The 12,346-nt window shown below is 40.9% G+C and overlaps 1 long non-coding RNA gene across 1 annotated transcript; it reads left to right on the forward strand.

Annotated features, from left to right (window-relative positions):
• Positions 1–305: 305 nt before the first annotated feature.
• LOC107311539 lies at positions 306–7,025 on the forward strand. The gene is made up of 3 exons (XR_001554130.2): positions 306–484; positions 5,589–5,722; positions 6,505–7,025. It is a non-coding gene; the product is annotated as an uncharacterized LOC107311539 (long non-coding RNA).
• Positions 7,026–12,346: the final 5,321 nt, after the last annotated feature.

Raw genomic sequence — 12,346 nt, forward strand, 5'->3', positions numbered from 1 at the left:
TTGGTAGCTCACTAAAGCAGCACAGTACCCATCATAACAAAGGTTGTTTGCACTTCGGTGTTCAAATGATGACTGCCTCTCCATCTGCCCTCCTTCAAATAATGTATGTGGCAAGTAAGTGCACAAAAGCTACTGCTTTCCAACAGGAGCTTTGGTCAGCCACCCATTTTCCTCCTCTGTGAGGAGAAAAGGAGTGTCTGAGTCTTACTACACCTGCCGATTTTGGTTGCCTTTTGATGATGCAATGTACTGGCAGGTAGGTCCAGGCTCCTCCCGCAGTCTGACCCTATGTCCTGTGTAAAGCATACCTAGATGCAGGCTCTGTCAGTAGAATGAGCTGTCCCTGCCAGCGGTGTTGCTTGTCCTAATATCTGCTCCCATTGTTTTTTTACAGACATGTGAGCCAAGTGGTGGACCTTTGGATCTAAGGGCTGGCTGTACAGGGAGCGCTCATGGATAAGTTGGTGTCTGATGCCCACAAACTGTAAGTGGGGCTGTATCTGCTGTTGATGTATCCCACCTATTCCTATTATGAGCTTGATCCTAATGCACTTCCTGAGTGGATGTGGCTCTGATTAGGGTGTCTGGTGATTTTGTTCTCAGAAGTGTTGTGGTTTAACCTGGCAGATAGCTAAGCGCTACACAGTTGTTTTCTTGCTTCCTCCCCCGTTCCCAGTGGGAGGGGGTGAGAATAGGAAAAAATAAAGTAGAACTTCTGTGTTGAGATAAAAACTTCTTGCTAAGATAGAGAAAAGGAAGAGAGAAAAAAAGGGTAATAGTTATGACATATGTATAGATGTATATATGAACAAGTGATGCACAAGCAATTGCTAACCACCCACTGACTGATGCAAAGTTATTTCATGAGCAGTGGAAGAAAATCCCCAGAATTTGCCCTCTTTTTCAAGCTTTCCTTCTTTATAATGTAATATGGTGTGGAATATCACTTTGGCCAGTTTAGGTCAGCTGTCCTGATTCTGTTCTCTCCCAGGTACTTGTCCCCCCTTAGTCATTTTGCTGGGCAACAGAAACTGAGGGTCTGAAACATTCTTGACTCTATTACGGAACAACTCAGCAACAACTAGAAACAGCAGTGTGTTATCAACATTGTTTTTGTCCTAAAAACAAAACACAGCATAAAACTAGATGTTCTGAAGATAAACAATTATGTCCCAGCTGAACCTAAGACAGATCCTCAAAGTTTCTCTAAAGAAAGGGCCAATGCACCTAGCAACTGGCCCCAAACATAGTATATATGTAATGTGCTACTTTTATGTTCATTAGATGTAACATTGAAAATGGAATCTGGGGAAGTTTGCATGTAAAAACTCCCAGGAGGATATGGTCACAAGGGTTAATCAAGCCTCTTTGTTTTCTAGTAGTGTTTATGTGCTTCAAAATGAGTAACTGTGGGCTTTATCCTAAGTGACATTGGAATATGAATCCCACCAAATGCAAGATGCTCCTTTGCAAGTCTTACACTATGATAATGTAAGACTCTACTGATTTTGGATGAACCAAAATTGGAGAGTAAGATATATATGTATGTTTGTAATAAAAGTGTCAGGGAAGCTGGTTTTCAGTGAGTGAAAGCAGGTAGCAATGCAGAAAATAATTTCTTGCTGGTAAACTAAATGAATGTAAATATGGATGTGGGTTATAAAGTGTTTCTGGCAAATATGTACCTGGTACCTCTGATAGATAGAGTGGAACAGCAGGGCAGAGCTGAACTCTGTCCATGCAGGTGTTCTTTCTCTGACAGAAGCACAGTACCAGCAAATTTGTCCATAGAAAGCAAACAGAATCACTTTCTGCCCCTGCTTCAGTCTGTGTGTGGGCTGGTAGGACTCGAGGGGGAATTGTGCGATTCAGGCACAACGTGAAGCTGCCTGACAGATTGCAGACAGATGTAAGCTTGCTTTGCCAGTGCTCTGCACTGACTGAAGCTCAGCTAATGTATTCTATTTCTCCGCCAGGCTTATTGCATCAAGTTCAGCGTTGTGCTGATAATGCAGTCACGTGCCTTCTGCTTTCAAACTGGCTCATTTTCTACCACCTTGAAGCAAACTTGCATCTGCTTTCAAAATGCTGTGTGCCCATATAGTAGGGTAGCACTCAGTCTTCATGACGTGAAGCTGGGGTGTGCTGAAAATGGGGGGCGGGGGGAGGGAGGGATAGAGCGGGAAAGGATCAGAAGTTGTCTCAAACACTTTGAGGTAGGGAGCATTTGAAGATATGTGGTAGTGCATAGGCAGCCTGGAAAGGGTTACAGTGAATGAGAGAAGATGGTGGCTTGACTGACAAGCAGAGATGCTGACCATCTTAGTACACTGAACTAGCTAGATCCTGGACGCTGAAAATTGAACCGTATGTATAGGCTTTGTTACCATGGCTGTTCCCTGGCTAGAAGATTACACCCGTGTATGACCATCCCTCTTTTATTCTGCAGTGTGTTCTCTATGTGTGATATAGAGCAGCCAAGCAATGTGATTACTGCCATGCTAATACAGATGCTTCGAGATGTCTCATTTAGACACAAGATGTTATTTTGGCATAAAAATGGCAGTATTGATTGCTTCATAAATTTTACTGATTATAAGTCAGAGCATAGCAGAGACCAGTGTGATGGCGAGAGGGTGTCAGAAGGAATACACCTACTTACTTCTGAGCTGAAGATTCAACTCTTTCATTCTCAATATTTGGCAGTATTTCTACATACATGCACCTACATACACGTCTTAAGTGATTTCTGCTTTAAATCTGAAATTTCAGCTAGGGACTCTTTATCTTTTTATTATTATTATTATTATTATTATTATTATTATTATTATTATTATTATTATTGTTTGTTTGAAGTAGAGGACTAGATTCTAATGTTCTTTCATGCTCTAAGTGCCCTGTTCCAATAGAGGCCCAACTTGCTTTTATATTAGGAAGAACATAACTATGGTACAGTTACCACAAAGATGAAAATATTGGGCAGAGCCAAACTTCCTCTTTTTCCTAAACAGTACACACTGCAGAACGTGCAAATGGATTTCTCCATATAAGTCATTCCTTATGTGCAAATAATTACTGTTTCTTATACAATGTAGATGCCTTGCTAAGCTTAAGCAGATTTCATTCAGTGTCAAAATGTGTTTGTCTGCCACATCCAGCTAATTTTCTGGAGAAAAGAACTCAATAAATGCAGATAATAAATGCATAATCTTATCAATTGTCAGAAAGAAACCCAGCAGTTCTCGCTAGAATGAGGGTGGGTGTGGGGGCTCCTGAGCACCCGTGGTGAGTCGTTTCCTGAAATCTGCACAGTTAACAAAAATGGACATAATTTAGTAATATTATTTATACTGTGTTTTAAAGATAATGTTGCGAATCTAGTTAATTACAAGGTCTCATATTTAACTTTGTATTTAGTTTGCCATTTGCTGTTCAAAATGGGTATCTCCCATGCTTCATAAAGTGTGTACGTGATAAAGCTTTCCCCAGAACTTTCACTCATTGATTAAAATACTGCCACTGGTTGGAATGGGGTTTGGGCACGTGCCCTTGCTATTCTGACATTTATCACATATAGAAACTGAATATTTTTACCTCCAGGCAACACCCGTGACCTAATATGTGGCTTAAATTAAAGGACCTTTTCAGTGAATAGAAGGCCACAGTGTATTACACTTCAGTTCCCTATGAAGTTAATACAAGTGGGAGTACAGGTAGGATAGTTCTTGGGTAGGTTCACCACAGTCCTCTGTCAGATCCTTTATTACATTTAAATATTTTTCTAATTCCAGTTCTTATGAAATACATGAAAACTAAGATCTAGCTTGAGGTAACTTCTCCAAAAAGCCAAATCCATCATTTGGATGTGTGCTAAGGGGCCCAGCCAGCTCTCAGTCTTTCCTGAGTCCAAGTCAGGAGGGCAGATTCCTGTTTCTGTCACCACACAGCAGTAGTTTGACTGAAAGGAATCCACTGCTTGCTTTCCCCCATTCCCATCACTCATGCCTTCCTCATAGTTTGCAAATCAACTCACTGCCAAAAGAAGCGGGTCAGCATAGCAGCATAGCATCACATGCCTTAGACTAGGGAGGACTTAAGTGATTCCCTGAGCCCTCTCAGCATGTTCTGGACACCAACAGGCAGCCAGATTTTTGCTCAGCACAATCTGTTACTCATCTGTGCTTAGGACACAGTGATGGTTTGGATGGATACTGCTGAAGAGAGTAATCCCTCCCTGCGTTTAAAGAGATTGCAGATCTGGAATCCCATCTGATTCACCCCCTGCTCATTGTACTCCCTTTTGAGTCATCTTTGAGTGATCAGATCTTTTTATCTGTTCAGAATGGAGGCTTTCATTGTCCTTGTGTTACATCTCATTATGATTACCATACACGTAGGCAGATGACCTCAGGCAAAAATGGAGTCTTACAATAAATTGGGATATTTACTGACTGCCAGACTGCTAACTCACTGCTCCCAATTTCTTTCATATCCCAGATCTGAGCAATGATCTAAATGGTTTTGTATTTTAAGGTTATGCCAAAGAAGTTTGTGCAGACTTCTATCTGCTGGGCAATAATGTTTGCCTTTATTGCACAGAACCAGTAGACGTGTAGTACAGCAGCCATCAAATGTAACGTTCAATACATATGGCCAAAGAAGGTGTGTTTAGAAAGCATGGCTAATAATGTAGGGACAAATTCCATTTTGTTTCCCAGAGATATTAAGGCTGACAGACTGTTAGTTGCATGATCATTAGCTAAAGTGAGCTCCACAGCAATGCTTGAGGCAAAATAGCAATAATATGGTGGCAGATGCAGCAGGAACAGCACGAGTCAGCAGCACCAGCTAACAGCTCTTTTGATTACCAGTGGTACATTCAGATTCCATCTAGAAACCTTAGGCTGTTTGTTGTTTTTTCTCTTCTTCTGAATCCTTCCTATCTTCAGGCCTCCACCTCTACTGACATCAATTTTTCAAAGCAGTACCTAGGGACTATAAATTCTGTTTTCTTTCAACAAGCATATGGGTAAGAGAAGTTATTTTTTATGGCCAAGGACAGGCTGTTTGTTTTCTAACATCACACAGTGTTTAGGTTCTCAATTACTATTGTGCTTTAAAAATAATTCATGCTCGTTTATTAGCAGTACTCCAAAATTAAGACATTTAAGTCTGTGTCCTGATGCCTGTCTTTAAGGTAGGAACACAGAATTACACCAAATGCATGCCTATAAATGCAAATCACCCTACTCTTTATCATCTTCCTCCCTGATAGCCTGAAAAAAGAGGGGGGATGATAAGGATTCTAACATTCTTCATGCTCTGTATTGCTTACACTGACTTATAGGTTTGCTCAAAGTCAACCAAATGTGAAACAATCTATGCAGAGCTGCATTTGGACCCGGAGGGACACATCCATGAAGAACCATGAATCATATTTCATAATGGCATATCTGCGAGGCATTTCTCAGCCCTCTAAGTTCACAGAAATGACAAGTTATTAGAACTTAATTCTATTTTTACTTCAATTCCTGACTGAAATCGGTCACTTTCTTCAGACACTTGCTGCTTTCCTTCTGCCCTCACAGAAGAAAGTGGATGATACCTGTTCAGCAGCACCATCATGACACTTGGAGTTGCGCTGCATGGGGAGGGTTTCTGAGACACCCTTCTAGAACATGATTGAAATAGGACTATGGAGCCCATAGAAGTATTCCAGGAGGTGAGCACATGCATTTAAATCAGACTTTTCCCTTTGATAACTTAAATTCCAAAAAAGCTGTGGATGTCCTATCTCTAGAGATGTTCAGGTTGGATTAGGAAAAATTTCTTCTCTGAAAGAGTGGTCAGGCACTGGAATGGGCTGCCCAGGGAGGTGGCGGAGTCACTGTCCCTGAAGGTGTGCAAAAACATTTAGAAGTTCTATGGGATGAGGTTTAGTGAGGAAGTACTGGCAGTTGGACTGCATGATGTCGGAGATCTTTTCCAACCTTGGTGATTCTACGATTCTTTGATTCCAAGGTCAGACAGGACAGGCCCTGGGAAGCCTGATCTGGTGGGTGGAAGCCTTGCCTATTGCAGGATGTTGGAACTGAATGGGCTTTAAGGTGCCTTCCAACCCAAGCCATTCCATGATTCTGTGTTGATTGAATAACTAGCCAAAGCACTAGGAGTTACCTAGCTTTGTACTAGTAAAGAAAGCTCATGGATTTTTGAGGAATTTTCTCCAATTCTCTCTTTAAGAACATGTCAGAACTCCTTTGTCTACTATTATTAACCAGGGTTTCTGTATTCTGCTTTGGAATAACTTAATCACATGAAAAGAAACAAGCAAACAAACACAAGTGCTAGACTTGTCTGATTTTAAAGTGATGTTTGACAGAAATTACTAATTGATGTTCCTTAATTATAGGACATCCACAAGCAGCTGTGATTTCTCTCAAGATGTATTATTAGAAAATTTGCAACCACTTGCTTTTTTTTTTTTTTTTTTTTTTTTTTAAGTTTCTGAATAACAGCAAGGTGTCAGCTATTCAAGCTCTGTAGTTGGTAAGTCATATGGTTCCCAGCCTCCATCTACCTGAGTCTCCTCGCAGCTTCACTTCTGGGGGTCTACATGGCAATAGATGAATTTAGAACTGCACCTGCAGGAAGTCTTTGGGAGGTAAGCACACATTTCTATACTGACCAGAATAAGGACAGATCTCAGCAGATGCCTACCTGCTCTCCTAAACTCAGGAGTGTGCAAGTGTTTCTAGCAAGACTGCTAGTGCTAATGAAAAACCCATTTACTATGAATACTATGAATATTATGAAGCCTATGCAGCTTCATAAGCAATGTAGTGTAAACACTGTTGTCATTCAAGATTTCATTTGCCCAAATGTTTGTGAAAAACCAACTCAAGATGATATGAATATATTAGAGTGAATTCATACTGAAATTTTGGCACTTTGTTGTGAAAGCATTTGCAGTGCTGAACCATCTCCTCCTGGATTCTTTTAAGATGCTCTGAGCTTTATCACTACTAGGGTGTATATATATTATATATATATATATAATATATATAACTATATTATATATTATAAATATATATATATATATTTCTGAGCCTAAAATTGGTCTTTGTAATATTAGAAACATGAAATTTGCTGACAGATTCCCCAGTGAGCAAGGCTGGTCTAAAGCTGCTATTTTAAGAACTCTTGTGAGAAAAGTGATTGGTAGTGGATGCACTGAGCCCTGATTCAGCAGGAATTGGTGTGGGAGTCCTGCTTCCTGCTCAAGCTACAGAAAACACTGAAGAGGACCTCTGCTTAAATGAATGGACAGAAACTTTTCAAGGCGCTTGGGAAAGCTCATTTGTTAGGTATAGAGAGGAGAAAATTGCTCAGAAGAGCCCTGTTGTAGTCAGTGCCTCAGCTGATGAAAACGGGCAGGAATTCAATGAATTCCATGGTGTTAAAATGATTTTACACTTAGGATTTGATTTGACTTGACATCTGAATGTGAATTTATTTTAATCTCAATTTCATCACAACTATGTGAGTTTAGCTTAATCATAATTTAATTGTAACTACTGTCAGCTGAACTCCTCTATATACAGCTGTTATGCAATAATCATCAGGCAATTTTCCATCTCTATGTGATCTACTTGAACAAATCATGAGAACAATGGAATGGGCAGTTGAGCCCAAGGTAGCAATGTTTAGACAATATAAATCTGTGGTAGATGAGAGACCTCTGAAAAAAGTATGTCCTATATGAAACAGCACATGGAAGATGAAGTTTTGAGGGCTGTCATCCAGTTTATCTTCCTAAGATATCCTGGGATTGAAGGAGTTTAAAAAGAGTGGCTGATTGTAGCTACTGCTCTGCAGATATCTGAAATACACTGAGCTGAATTAGCTCCATATTTCCTTTCAGCTAAGGGTGGATTTAACTGGAGATAATCTCTTGGCGTGACTGGAAGCTAAATGTGATTCAGAGAGATGTTCTCTACAATACCTCCAGTGTTTTTGTGCTTAGTTTTCTTTTGTCAAGATCAAATCAAGCCAATTCTAAACCATTGGGAAGGTGTGTGCATGATGAGCCTGGGGATGGAGAAAGGAGAATGAGCTTTTGGATTGCGTGGATGCTAGCCCTGACAGCTTCCCTGCTCTTTTCCTGGGCAGATGGAAATAATGATGCAGCACAACTGATTTTATCTGTATATGATACTTAATGTCATTATTGGGGAATTTTAGGGTGTGGAGTTAACCCTCAAATCCTCAATCTGTGTAGGTAGCTGCATATGTCACGTAACATATGTCACATAAAACACATTCTGTGTTCCCTAGTGAGACTTTCTCCTTTAATTGCCTTGATCCACCAATGTTCTCCCCTGAGCTATTGCAACTGAGAGAAGAATAGGCTCAATCCACTCCCTATCTGGCCTTTGAGAAGCTGTGTCCAACAGCAGTCCCAGCTGTCCTGCAGCATCTTCCTGCTAGTCTTGTCCTGTGATATTCTGGGCTAAATGCAAGCTCTTCCCAAATCCCAACTTATACATCACTTGTATACTGCTTACTCCAAGGAGTGCTTTTTGGACCTCGGGGTTCACAAGGACAATCTAGGATGGAAGAGTTTAAAATGAAAAGCATCCAGTCCAACATGCAACTTGTCTTTTTTGCATAAAAATGATGTTTTTTATACCTTTCATTAGTTCCCATGGGTGAAGTCTCCTGAGGTTAAAAAAAAAACAAACCCAAGATACAATGTGTGGCTAGCATCCTGCAGCTTTAGGATAAAATAAATGAACGTCGCATGAAAGGATGTTTGGAGAGAAGAAGCAGAGGCAGAGTTTAGTGCTTCACCTCACTAAGTTTTTCTTGCAGTAAAACTGCCAAGCCCAGTTGCCCAATCTCTCCTGCAAATTTAACACATGCCCATTATTTGCTCCAGAGTAAAGAAAACAGCTTGGTTTTTTTTTTTCCTTTTTTTTTTTTTTTTTTTCCTTGGGGTAAATGTTAAAAAGCAAAGCTCTAATCCGCCTTTCCAAGCCCGCCTCCTATTCTGGCAGCCTGCCTGAGATTCAGCGTCCCCATTTAACCCAAGGAGGGCAGAAAAGGGCAGAAGGCTTTTCAACACCCTCAGCTTTCCAGGCACCAGAGGATGCCAGGCTGTCAGTTCAGCTGCAGGCAAAAGAAGTCACTAAGAACAGAGAAAGTGAGGAGCAGAGCCCACCCCTGCCCGCTTCAGTAAAACAGATCCAGTGGGGATGCACATGTTGTGTCCTCCCTGCATGTCACTGGCTCATCATTTCCTCCAGGCTCATCCTTCCCTGGGCTTTAGTGTGCAGTCCGAGTTCACACAGCCACTCCCTGAAGGCTGTGGTTACCATCTGAGCTATCCCCTAACTACATGTTTGACTCATCGTGTTGTCTTGTCCAACAGAATGTGAAAATCAGACTTCCATTTCTTTGTGGGTTACTCCTTGTTTTAATCTCAGGAAACTGTAGTTCTGAAACATGCTTTCAGTAATAGCAAGATTCACTTCTGTGATGCTGAACATGAATTGCAGTGGAATGGGAGGGAAGCAAAAATAGAGAGGGAAGTGAATAATTATTGAAAAGGAAGGAAAAAATCAAAACATCCATTTCTAATTTTCTAAGACTCTTGAAAATAACACTACAGTTGGTGAAAGAAAATAACAGTTGAAAGAGCAAGCTGCCAAAAAAAGTCCATAGAAACAAGTCAAAACTACTCAAAAAGGGCATGGCGTTCCTTTAAAGAGCTACATGTAATCAACAGGGTACCTGACTAACTGGTGCGCAACATGTTTGTCTGAGCACAGTAACTCTCCCTCCAAGAGGAACACTGTGAGCCGAGCAGGCACGTACACGTTTTGGAAATGCTTTTCAGACTCACGATGCTGATTCTATTAGTCGATCCAGTCCACACTGGACTGGCAGAATTGAGTTGCAAAGGAAACAGTTGCACAGAAAGTATGGAGAGGGAGCTTCATTTTAGAAAACTAAACTTTTGCAGAGAGGGTAAGTCTCTGGGCAGGGCTGGCTCTTCTCCTAATCCACAAAAGGGGCACAGTTTCCATTTCCTTTTGGAACAAAATTGAATGCCTTGTTGATGGGGCCTGAAATACTGATGAACCATAAAGATTTTGTACTCTCATGCTCTGACTGATTTCTTGTGCCCTCCAAATATAAGAAAGTCCCTGTATATATGTGATGGCTCTGAAATCAGTAAGTGGAGAAAGGAATCTCAAAACACCCATTAAAAAAGATATGCTACATCCCTCTGGCACAGAGAGAAGGACCTAGCGGGCTGTAACATCTGAATTTGCTCCTAAATTTGATATGAAAAGATGAAGAAATGTTATGAAAATCCAAACATCTGTTTCTGCTGGTTGTTAAACATTGTGGTCTGAATGACTGGCGGCCTCACCAAGAGACCATGCTGCCGCAAATGGAGAAGTTGCGATGAACTTTCCAGTGAGGATCAAAGCTGCTAACTTATATCTACCTAAACTGCAGTCTGAGTTATAATTTTCAGTTCTTTCTAAATGTTTGGGAGAATGTAGCAAAATGATTTAAAGGATTTTCGTGGTTCTTGAACTAGGTAGATGTTTTCATTACATGGTGCTCACTGTTGGTGAAGCCAATACATGGGATGTCTCCAGTGAAACAGCGGGACAAAGCTGTAGCAATCTGAAGAACAGATAGATGGTTTTGAGGCTTTCTTTGGTTGAGATGCATGTTGATATGTTTGGATGCATTTGAGTTTTGAAATTGTTTTAGACTACCTTGGCAAAAATTTTCCTCTTGTGGAATCACAGGATTGGGGTTGAGGGAAGACTGCAGGGTGGCACCTGCTCTGTGCTTGTCCTTTTCTTTGAGTAGTCACAAAGGGAGATGCACCACTTAGGGCAAACCATCTAAGAGTCTCATTGCTTTTATGAATTTCATAGTGAGTCTCATGTGTGAGCGCTGGAACTGATTTTGTGCTGGCTAATGATACATCACAGTCTGATCTACAACTGCATTTTGGTGAGATCCAGCACTATGCTCCGAAAGCACAAGGGGTGCCCACACTCATCTAGCTATGTACATGAATTAGCCATCAGTTTAATTTGACTTAAGCAATGGTTGTTTCCACAATGGACTATATTACCTTCTTTCCTTTGTCCAAATATTTCTACTTTACGACATGCTGGTTATTCATGCAGCCAGGTTGGCTGTACTGGGGTCATATCCTTCTCTCTGTTCCTTCCTTGGATGCGTTATGATGGATCAGGTCTCCAGTGTGGATAACTGTGCAGCTGCAGGAGTGCTCCATATTCCCACTAGTGGAAGTGAGAATATGCAGCCAAAGGCTGTGAGGTTTGGGGTGGTTGTACTTAAAGGACAGTGTGGACTTAGTTTGGCTTCAAACAGTTATGGATGATGGGCCCATCTAGATCCATCCTCCCCTTAAGATACATCACACTGAAATGAAAATGTTTTTCTCATTTGCCTTCTGATCCTAAGGCTTCATGCTGCTCAAATGCTTTGCATTTGATTTTACCACCAGCCTCATGGTTGGAAAGGGTCTTTAAGAAAAGAGAGACCCATATTGTGGCACCAGACTGCAGGTGAACTTCATTTTTCTAAATTGGATGGGTACATCACCTCAGCATGACAACTAATGACAGTTAAGTGTGAACTGGAAATTAACAACTGCCAACTCGATATGATGCAAACTAGCATACATTTTAGGCAGGTTCCTATGGAAATCAGTATTTTTCATTTATACCATGTCAGTTTTGTCAGCCAGCGTATAACCTATGTATGCTGTTTTTCAAATTAAAGAAAACCTTGGCATTGTATCAGGGGAGAAGCATGGCATCCGCAATAGAAATGCCAGAATCCTGGAAGCTGCCCCAAAAGCATGAGTTCTGTGTGCAAAGCAGATGGCAAGAAACTAAGCACAGAAAATACAAAGGCAGCACGTTTTGTGTAACTACTGCTACATTTTAGTTAAGGTTGCTATTTTTTTAATTTTTTAATTTTTATTTTACAAATACAACATACTGTTATGCATACTAAAAGCTCTCTGTAAAGCTTGGTAGAAGAGGTCCTGCTCTTAGCATTTGTGTCAGAATACAAAGCCAGCTTCAGAAGGAGAGAGAAGATAGTTGTGAAACGTAAGGACAGTCTGGAAAGAATGTGAGAAATGCTGCCTGCTCAGCAACCAAGAAAATCTCCAACCACTTTGCAGGATGCAGTTTCCAACCTTCATCCTGCGTGATGAAGTGAACCCAGTTATGTATGTGACCAAGTGCTTATTTAATAAGTGCCAGCACAGGTTTTC

The sequence above is a fragment of the Coturnix japonica genome, chromosome 3 (assembly GCF_001577835.2).
Source record: "Coturnix japonica isolate 7356 chromosome 3, Coturnix japonica 2.1, whole genome shotgun sequence".
In the NCBI taxonomy this organism is placed as follows: Eukaryota; Metazoa; Chordata; class Aves; order Galliformes; family Phasianidae; genus Coturnix; species Coturnix japonica.